The sequence below is a fragment of the Arachis ipaensis genome, chromosome B3, assembly GCF_059453495.1.
Source record: "Arachis ipaensis isolate K30076 ecotype BB chromosome B3, ASM5945349v1, whole genome shotgun sequence".
Lineage (NCBI taxonomy): Eukaryota > Viridiplantae > Streptophyta > Magnoliopsida > Fabales > Fabaceae > Arachis > Arachis ipaensis.
The window spans coordinates 26405100-26414404 of NC_142438.1; the positions used below are offsets into that span (position 1 = coordinate 26405100).

Genomic DNA, 9305 nt, shown 5'->3' on the forward strand with positions numbered 1-9305 from the left:
ATGCCCGAGCTGACGCACTCTCAAAACTAGCCAGCACCAAACCAGGGGGCAACAATAGAAGCCTCATCCAAGAAATGCTGCATTCTTGTCAATCTCAGAAGAAGAAAAAATCCTAACCATAACAGGTCAGGATCAAGGATGGATGACCCCCATAATTAAATACCTCAAAACAGAAACACTCCCCACAGGTGAAAAAGAGGCAAAGAGGTTAAAATGGGAGGCACAACACTACACTATCATAAATAATACTCTATACAAAAGAGGGATTTCAATACCATTGTTAAAATGCGTGCCGACTTCCAACACAAAGGAAGTTCTAGAAGAAATACACAGTGACATTTGTGGCAATCATCTCGGAGCACAAGCACTTACTAAAAAAGTACTTCGGGCAGGATTTTATTGGCCAACCCTACAAAAAGAGGCCACAGAGTTCGTAAAGACATGTCCACCCTGTCAAAAACATGCCAACTTTCACATCGCCCCCCAGAGGAGCTCATCAGCGTGACCTCACCTTGGCCATTCGCAAAATAAGGACTTGATCTTCTCGGACCTTTCCCTCAGGGATTGGGACAAGTTAAATTCCTCATAGTAGGGGTAGACTATTTCACAAAATGGATCGAGGCAGAACCCCTAGCTAATGCCACTGCTCAAAGAAGTCGAAAATTCCTATATAGGAACATTGTCATAAGGTTCGGGGTTCCATACTCCATCACCACAGACAAGGGCACCCAATTCACAGATACAGGCTTCAGAAAGCTAGTGGCCGACTTGAACATAAAACACCATTTCACTTCCGTAGAACATCCCCAAGCCAATGGACAAGCCGAGGCCGCCAACAAGGTCATATTGGTAGGACTAAAACAGAGATTACAGGACGTAAAGGGTGCCTGGGCTGAAGAGCTTCCACAAGTCCTATGGGCATATCGAACAACACCGCATTCCACCACAAAGGAATCACCCTTCCGATTAGCATACGGAATGGAGGCAATGATCCCAGTAGAGATCGAAGAAGGATCGCCTAGAGTGATCCACTATAATGAAGAAGCTAACTCCCAGCTTCAAAGGGAAGAACTCGATCTACTCTCGAAAATTCAAGAAAAAGCTCGGATCAGGGAAGAAGCACTAAAGCATCGAATGGCTTCTAGATATAATCAAAAGGTGGTGCCATGAGGTTTCGCCAAAAATGACCTCATTCTAATCCGAAACGATATCGGAACAACTCGACCTAGAGAAGAAAAGCTGGCAGCAAACTGGAAAGGACCCTACTGAGTCATAGAAGTGCTTGGGAAGGGGTACTACAGACTGTCCAAACTCGATGGACGAGAGCTTCCTAGGTCATGGCACGCCTGCAACCTAAGAAGGTACTATAGCTAGGGATGGTAAAGGATCTTAGCATAAGATGCACTCTTTTTCCTGAAAAGGTTTTTTAATGAGGCACCAAGCCGAGATCCATAAATTATCCGACTTAAAAGGATAAAAACTCTGCATGTACATATTTGCATTTTCTTTTAAATAAAATATATTAGATGTTCTATAAGTTTTCAAGACGCATTAATCTGAAACATTCATCGTCCGATTATAAAGCAACAGATCGGCAGAAAGTGAAAAACAAATTCACTGCACGATCACGATAAAGACCAACAGAGATGAAAACCAAATTCATCTAAAGGTCGACCAAACGAGGATTGAACCGAACTTCTACAAATCGGCAAAGATGAAAACGGAATAATGCAAGAAGTTATCGAAAGTGATCCGGAGAAAGGACCTGACGAGGTCTTGATAAGATGGATTGCTAAATAATAACTTAAAGACTGGCCGACGTTAAGAAGTCGGACCAGTCGACCAAAGTTATAAGTAAACCCTGGAAAGAGGTCTGGCCAACCCTTTAAAAGAGGATTACTATAACTTAGAAGGGCACGGCATGACGAAGTCGGCCCAAAACATAAAGTTATAAAAAGTAATCCCTGAAAGAGACCTGAACAAGGTCCAAGAAAGAGGATTACAAAAATAACTTAGAAGGGCCCGACATGACGAAGTCGGCCCAAAACATAAAAGTTATAAAAAGTAATCCTTGAAAGAGACCTGAACAAGGTCCAAGAAAGAGGATTACAAAAATAACTTAGAAGGGCCCGACATGACGAAGTCGGCCCAAAAAATAAAGTTATATAAGTATTCCCTGAAAGAGACCTGAACAAGGTCCAAGAAAGAGGATTACAAAAATAACTTAGAAGGGCACGACATGACGAAGTCGGCCCAAAACATAAAGTTATATAAGTATTTCCTGAACGAGACCTGAACAAGGTCCAAGAAAGAGGATTACAAAAATAATTTAGAAGGGCCCGACATGACGAAGTCGGCCCAAAACATAAAGTTATATAAGTATTCCCTGAAAGAGACCTGAACAAGGTCCAAGAAAGAGGATTACAAAATAACCTAGAAGGACCCGACATGACGAAGTCAGCCCACATAAAGAAGGACCCGACACGACGAAGTCAGCCCACATAAAGAAGGACCCGACAGGACGAAGTCGGCCCACAAAAAAAATGATAAAAGTAATACATGGCAGAGACCTCGTAAAAGGTCCAAACAAAACAGGATTACTAGAAATAACTTCAAAAGCCTCAAAGGAATCAAAGCCACAAGTACAAAAGCAATCCAAAGAGGTCGAGCAACAAGGCTCCAGCACTACCAAAACCTAAAAAAGGTACCAAGATAGATAAAGACCGACATGATATTAAAAGCATGAAGTTATAATAAAAACAAGTTCAAAGAGGCTACCCAAATCAGCCCCAAGAACTTGAAAGCTATTTTTTGTTTTCCAAAATAAAGTTGACAAACAAGCAACTGAAAAAAAAGTGTCAACGGTCAGCAACATTACAAAAAGAAAGCTTTTAAAGCCCACAGGCTGGGCTATCTACACAAAACATTTTACATAATCAGGAAAGATCCGAAGGCTTCACGGCAGCAAGGTGAAGGAGGGCGAGTCTGAAGGGGCACTGCATCCACCGTCCTGTCATCCCGATTTAATATCTGACAATCAGGCTCTGGTTCGGGATTACTAACCGCAGCGAGCGGAGCTGAAAAAGTCGGCACAACAGTGGCTTTGGTAATTGGCACAGAAAGAGGTTCAACATTATCGTCATCAGGGTCATCAGGGACAATCTTACCGTCCTTTACAACGTTGTCAAGGCTAAAGAGAGTAAGGTCAAGCTCAGGGGCAAGAACTCGAACCTGCTCCTTCAGGTTCTCATAAGCAGCGTTCACGCTACCCACAAGGTGACCCTGGAGCTCGGCATAATTAGCCCGGGCATGCTCCAACTCCTCCCTGAGACGTGGTGCACGAAATTGTGATCTCAGGTAACGGCGCCAGAAACTCTATACGCACGTCTTAATAAATCGTTTTTCATTCACAACTTCGATACAACTAACCAGCAAGTGCACTGGGTCGTCCAAGTAATAAACCTTACGTGAGTAAGGGTCGATCCCACGGAGATTGTTGGTATGAAGCAAGCTATGGTCACCTTGTAAATCTCAGTCAGGCGGATATAAAATAGTTATGGGGTTTTCGACATTAAACAATAAATAGATAGAAAATAAGGATAGAAATACTTATGTATATCATTGGTGAGAATTTCAGATAAGTGTATAGAGATGCTTTCGTTCCTCTGAACCTCTGCTTTCCTGCTGTCTTCATCCAATCAGTCTTACTCCTTTCCATGACTGGCTTTATGTAAGGGCATCACCGTTGTCAATGGCTATATCCCATCCTCTTGTGAAAATGGTCCAAATGCTCTGTCACAGCACGGCTAATCATCTGAGGTTCTCGATCATACTGGAATAGGATTCACCCTCCTTTTGCGTCTGTCACTACGCCCAGCACTCACGAGTTTGAAGCTCGTCACAGTCATTCAATCCCTGAATCCTACTCGGAATACCACAGACAAGGTTTAGACTTTCCAGATTCTCATGAATGCCGCCATCAATCTAGCTTATACCACGAAGATTCTGATTAAGAGATCTAAGAGATACTCATTCAATCTAAGGTAGATCGGAAGTGGTTGTCAGGCACGCGTTCATAGGGAATGATGATGATTTTCACGTTCATCACATTCATGTTGAAGTGCGAATGAATATCTTAGAAGCGGAATAAGTTGAATTGAATAGAAAACAGTAGTACTTTGCATTAATCTTTGAGGAACAGTAGAGCTCCACACCTTAATCTATGGAGTGCAGAAACACTACCGTTTGAAAATACATAAGTGAAAGGTCCAGGCATGGCCGAATGGCCAGCCCCCAAAACGAGATCACAGGATCAAAATTACAATTCGGGATGATCCGAAGATGTCAAATACAATAGTAAAAAGTCCTATTTATACTAGACTAGTCACTAGGGTTTACAAAAGTAAGTAATTGATGCATAAATCCACTTCCGGGGCCCACTTGGTGTGTGCTTGGGCTGAGCTTGAATGTTACATGTGCAGAGGCTCTTTCTGGAGTTGAACGCCAGGTTGTAACGTATTTCTGGCGTTCAACTCTGGTTTGTGACTTGTTTCTGGCGTTTAACTCCAGACAGCAGCGTAGAACTGGCGTTCAACGCCCTTTTACGTCATCTAAACTCGACCAAAGTATGAACTATTATATATTGCTGGAAAGCCCTGGATGTCTACTTTCCAACGCAATTGGAAGCGTGCCATTTTGAGTTCTGTAGCTCCAGAAAATCCATTTTGAGTGCAGGGAGGTCAGAATCCAACAGCATCAGCAGTCCTTCTTCAACCTCTGAATCTGATTTTTGCTCAAGTCCCTCAATTTCAGCCAGAAAATACCTGAAATCACAGAAAAACACACAAACTCATAGTAAAGTCCAGAAATATGAATTTAACATAAAAACTAATGAAAACATCCCTAAAAGTAACTAGATCCTACTAAAAACATACTAAAAACAATGCCAAAAAGCGTATAAATTATCCACTCATCACAACACCAAACTTAAATTGTTGCTTGTCCCCAAGCAACTGAAAATCAAATAGGAAAAAAAGAAGAGAATATACTATAAATTCCAAACTATCAATGAAACATAGCTCCAATCAGATGAGCGGGACTTGTAGCTTTTTGCCTCTTGAATAGTTTTGGCATCTCACTTTATCCATTGAGGTTCAGAATGATTGGCATCTATAGGAGCTCAGAGTTCAGATAGTGTTATTGATTCTCCTAGTTTAGTATGTTGATTCTTGAACACAGCTATTTTATGAGTCTTGGCCGTGGCCCTAAGCACTTTGTTTTCCAATATTACCACCGGATACATAAATGCTACAGACACATAACTGGGTGAACCTTTTCAGATTGTGACTCAACTTTGCTAAAGTCCCCAATTAGAGGTGTCCAGGGTTCTTAAGCACACTCTTTTTTTTGCTTTGGACCTTGACTTTAACCGCTCAGTCTCAAGTTTTCACTTGACACCTTCACGCCACAAGCACATGGTTAGGGACAGCTTGGTTTAGCCGCTTAGGCCAGGATTTTATTCCTTTAGGCCCTCCTATCCACTGATGCTCAAAGCCTTGGGATCTTTTTTATTGCCCTTGCCTTTTGGTTTTAAGGGTTACTGGCTTTTTGCTCTTGCCTCTTGGTTTTAAGAGCTTTTGGCTTTTTCTGCTTGCTTTTTCTTTCTTTTTTTTCTATTTTTTTTTGCTATTTTTTTTCTGCAAGCTTTGTTCTTTGCTGCTTTTTCTTGCTTCAAGAATCATTTTTATGATTTTTCAGATTATTAAATAACATGTCTCCTTGTCATCATTCTTTCAAGAGCCAACATATTTAACATTCTTAAACAACAACTTCAAAAGACATATGCACTGTTCAAGCATTCATTCAGAAAACAAAAAGTATTGTCACCACATCAATATAATTAAACTAAGTTCAAGGATAAATTCGAAACTCATGTACTTCTTGTTCTTTTGAATTAAAACAGTTTTCATTTAAGAGAGGTGATGGATTCATAGGACATTCATAACTTTAAGACAAAGTTAATAAATACTAATGATCATGTAATGAAGACACAAATATGGATAAGAACTTAACATAGAGAAAACGAAAAACAGAGAATGTAAGAACAAGGAATGAGTCTACCTTAGTGATGGTGGCATTTCCTTCTTGAGGAACCAATGATGTCCTTGAGCTCTTCTATGTCTCTTCCTTGTCTTTGCTGCTCCTCCCTTATTGCTTTTTGATCTTCTCTAATTTCATGAAGGATGATGGAGTGCTCTTGATGTTCCACCCTTAATTGTCCCATGTTGGAACTTAATTCTCCTAGGGAGATGTTGATTTGCTCCCAGTATTTATGTGGAGGGGATTGCATCCCCTGAGGTATCTCAGGGGTTTCTTGATGATGAGCTTCTTCATGTGCCTGTTGAGATCCATGAATGTGCTCTCTTGTTTGCTCCATCCTTTTCTTAGTGATGGGCTTGTGAGATGAATCTTTCCATCTCCCATGGCTCAGAGATGGAAGCAATTGTCTTCTCTTTCCTCTTTTCTAGAGGTTTCTCCGGTCTTAGGTGCCATCAATAGTAATGGAAAAACAAAAAGCTTATGCTTTTACCACACCAAACTTAGAATGTTGCTCGCCCTCGAATAAAAGAAGAAAGAATAGAAGAAGAAGAAGAAGAAGAAGAAGAAGAAGTTATGGAGGAGATGGAGGGATGTGTGTATGGATGTGAGTGGTAAATGGAAAACAAAAGGGATGACCATGAATGTAGAGAGAGAGGGTGAGGTGGGTGGGGATCCTGTGAGATTCACAGATCCTGAGATGATCCTGTGGTGTCCACAGATCCTGAGGTGTCAAGGATTTACATTCATGCACCCATTAAGCATGTAAAATGCCCTTGCACACAACTCTGGGCGTTCAGCACCAGATTGGTGCTTGTTCTGGGCGTTGAACGCCCATTTGTTGCCCATTTCTGGCGTTGAACGCCAGAACCATGCTTGTTCTGGGCGTTCAGCGCCAGCTCTTCTCCAGGGTGCAATTCTGGCGTTCAAACGCCCAGATGCTGCCCATTTTGGGCGTTCAGCGCCAGAACCATGCTCTGTTCTGGCGTTGAACGCCAGCCAGATGCTTCTTACTGGCGTTTAAACGCCAGTAAGGTCTTCCTCCAGGGTGTGATTTTTCTTCTGCTGTTTTTTGATTCCGTTTTCAATTTTTTATATTTATTTTGTGACTCCACATGATCATGAACCTAATAAAACATGAAAGAACAAGAAAAATAAAATTAGATAAATAAAGATTGGGTTGCCTCCCAATAAGCGCTTCTTTAATGTCAATAGCTTGACAGTGGGCTCTCATGGAGCCTCACAGATGGTCAGAGCATTGTTGAGACTTTCCAACACCAAACTTAGAGTTTGACTGTGGGGGCTCTGGTTGACTCTGTTTTGAGAGAAGCTTTTTATGCTTCCTCTCCATGTTTACAGAAGGATAACCTTGAGTTATAAACACAAGGGAGTCCCTATTCAATTGAAGGACTAATTCACCTCTGTCAACATCAATCACAGCTCTTGCTGTGGCTAGGAAGGGTCTTCCAAGAATGATGAATTCATCCTCCTTCTTCCCAGTATCCAAGACTATGAAATCAGCAGGGATGTAAAGGCCTTCAACCTTTACTAACACGTCCTCTACTTGTCCATAAGCCTGTTTTCTTGAATTGTCTGCCATCTCTAATGAGATTTTAGCAGCTTGCACCCCATAGATTCCCAGTTTCTCTATTACAGAGAGGGGCATGAGGTTTATCCCTGAACCAAGGTCACACAGAGCCTTTTCAAAGATCATGTTGCCTATGGTACAAGGTATTACAAACTTTCCAGGATCCTGTTTCTTCTGAGGCAATCTCAGTTGATCCAGATCACTTAGTTCATTAGTGAACAAGGGAGGTTCATCTTCCCAAGTCTCAATACCAAATAATTTGGCATTCAGCTTCATGATTGCACCAAGGTACTTCGTGACTTGCTCCTCAGTAACATCCTCATTCTCTTCAGAAGAGGAATACTCATCAGAGCTCATGAATGGCATAAGGAGGTTTAATGGAATCTCTATGGTCTCTGGATGAGTCTCAGATTCCTTTGGTTCCTCAGAGGGAAACTCCTTATTGATCACTGGACGTCCCAGGAGGTCTTCCTCCTTGGGATTCATGTCCTCTCCTTCCCTTACAGGTTCGGCCATGGTGATCATGTCAATGGCCTTGCACTCTCCTTTTGGATTTTCTTCTGTATTGCTTGGGAGAGTACTAGGAGGGATTTCAGTGATCCTTTTACTCAACTGGCCCACTTGTTCCTCCAAATTTCTAATGGAGGACCTTGTTTCATTCATGAAACTTACAGTGGCCTTAGATAGATCAGAGACTAAGTTTGCTAAATTAGAGGTATTTTGTTCAGAGTTCTCTGTCTGTTGCTGAGTGGATGATGGAAAAGGCTTGCTATTGCTAAACCTGTTTCTTCCACCATTATTAAAGCCTTGTTGAGGCTTTTGTTGATCCTTCCATGAGAGATTTGGGTGATTTCTCCATGAGGGGTTATAGGTATTTTCATAAGGTTCACCCATGTAATTTACTTCTGCTTTTGCAGGGTTTTCAGGATCATAAGCTTCTTCTTCAGAAGATGCCTCTTGAGTATTGTTGGATGCAGCTTGTATTCCATTCAGACTCTGAGAAATCATATTGACTTGTTGAGTCAATAATTTATTCTGAGCCAGTATGGCATTCAGAGTATCAATTTCAAGAACTCCCTTCTTCATAGGCGTCCCATTACTCACAGGATTCCTCTCAGAAGTGTACATGAACTGGTTATTAGCAACCATGTCAATGAGTTCTTGAGCTTCTGCAGGCATTTTTTTTAGGTGAATGGATCCACCTGCAGAGGTATCCAATGACATTTTAGCTAATTCAGACAGACCATCATAGAATATGTCCAGGATGGTCCATTCTGAAAGCATGTCAGCAGGACACTTTTTGGTCAGTTCTTTGTATCTCTTCCAAGCTTCATAGAGGGATTCACCTTCTTTTTGTCTAAAGGTCTGAACATCCACTCTAAGCTTACTCAGCTTTTGAGGAGGAAAGAACTTGGCTAAGAAAGCCTTGACCAGCTTATCCCAAGAGTTCAGGCTATCCTTAGGTTGAGAGTCCAACCATACTCTAGCTCTGTCTCTTACAGCAAAAGGGAAAAGCATGAGCCTGTAGACTTCAGGATCTACTCCATTAGTCTTAACAGTATCACATATCTGCAAGAATTCAGTTAAGAACTGAAAAGGATCTTCAGATGGAAGTCCATGA

General features: G+C 41.6%; 1 non-coding gene across 1 annotated transcript; it reads left to right on the plus strand.

Moving 5' to 3' along the window:
• The first annotated feature begins 8962 nt into the window (after window positions 1-8962).
• Window positions 8963-9070, plus strand: LOC148570113 (small nucleolar RNA R71). The gene has a single exon (XR_015908428.1). It is a non-coding gene; the product is annotated as a small nucleolar RNA R71 (small nucleolar RNA).
• The last annotated feature ends 235 nt before the right edge of the window (window positions 9071-9305 follow it).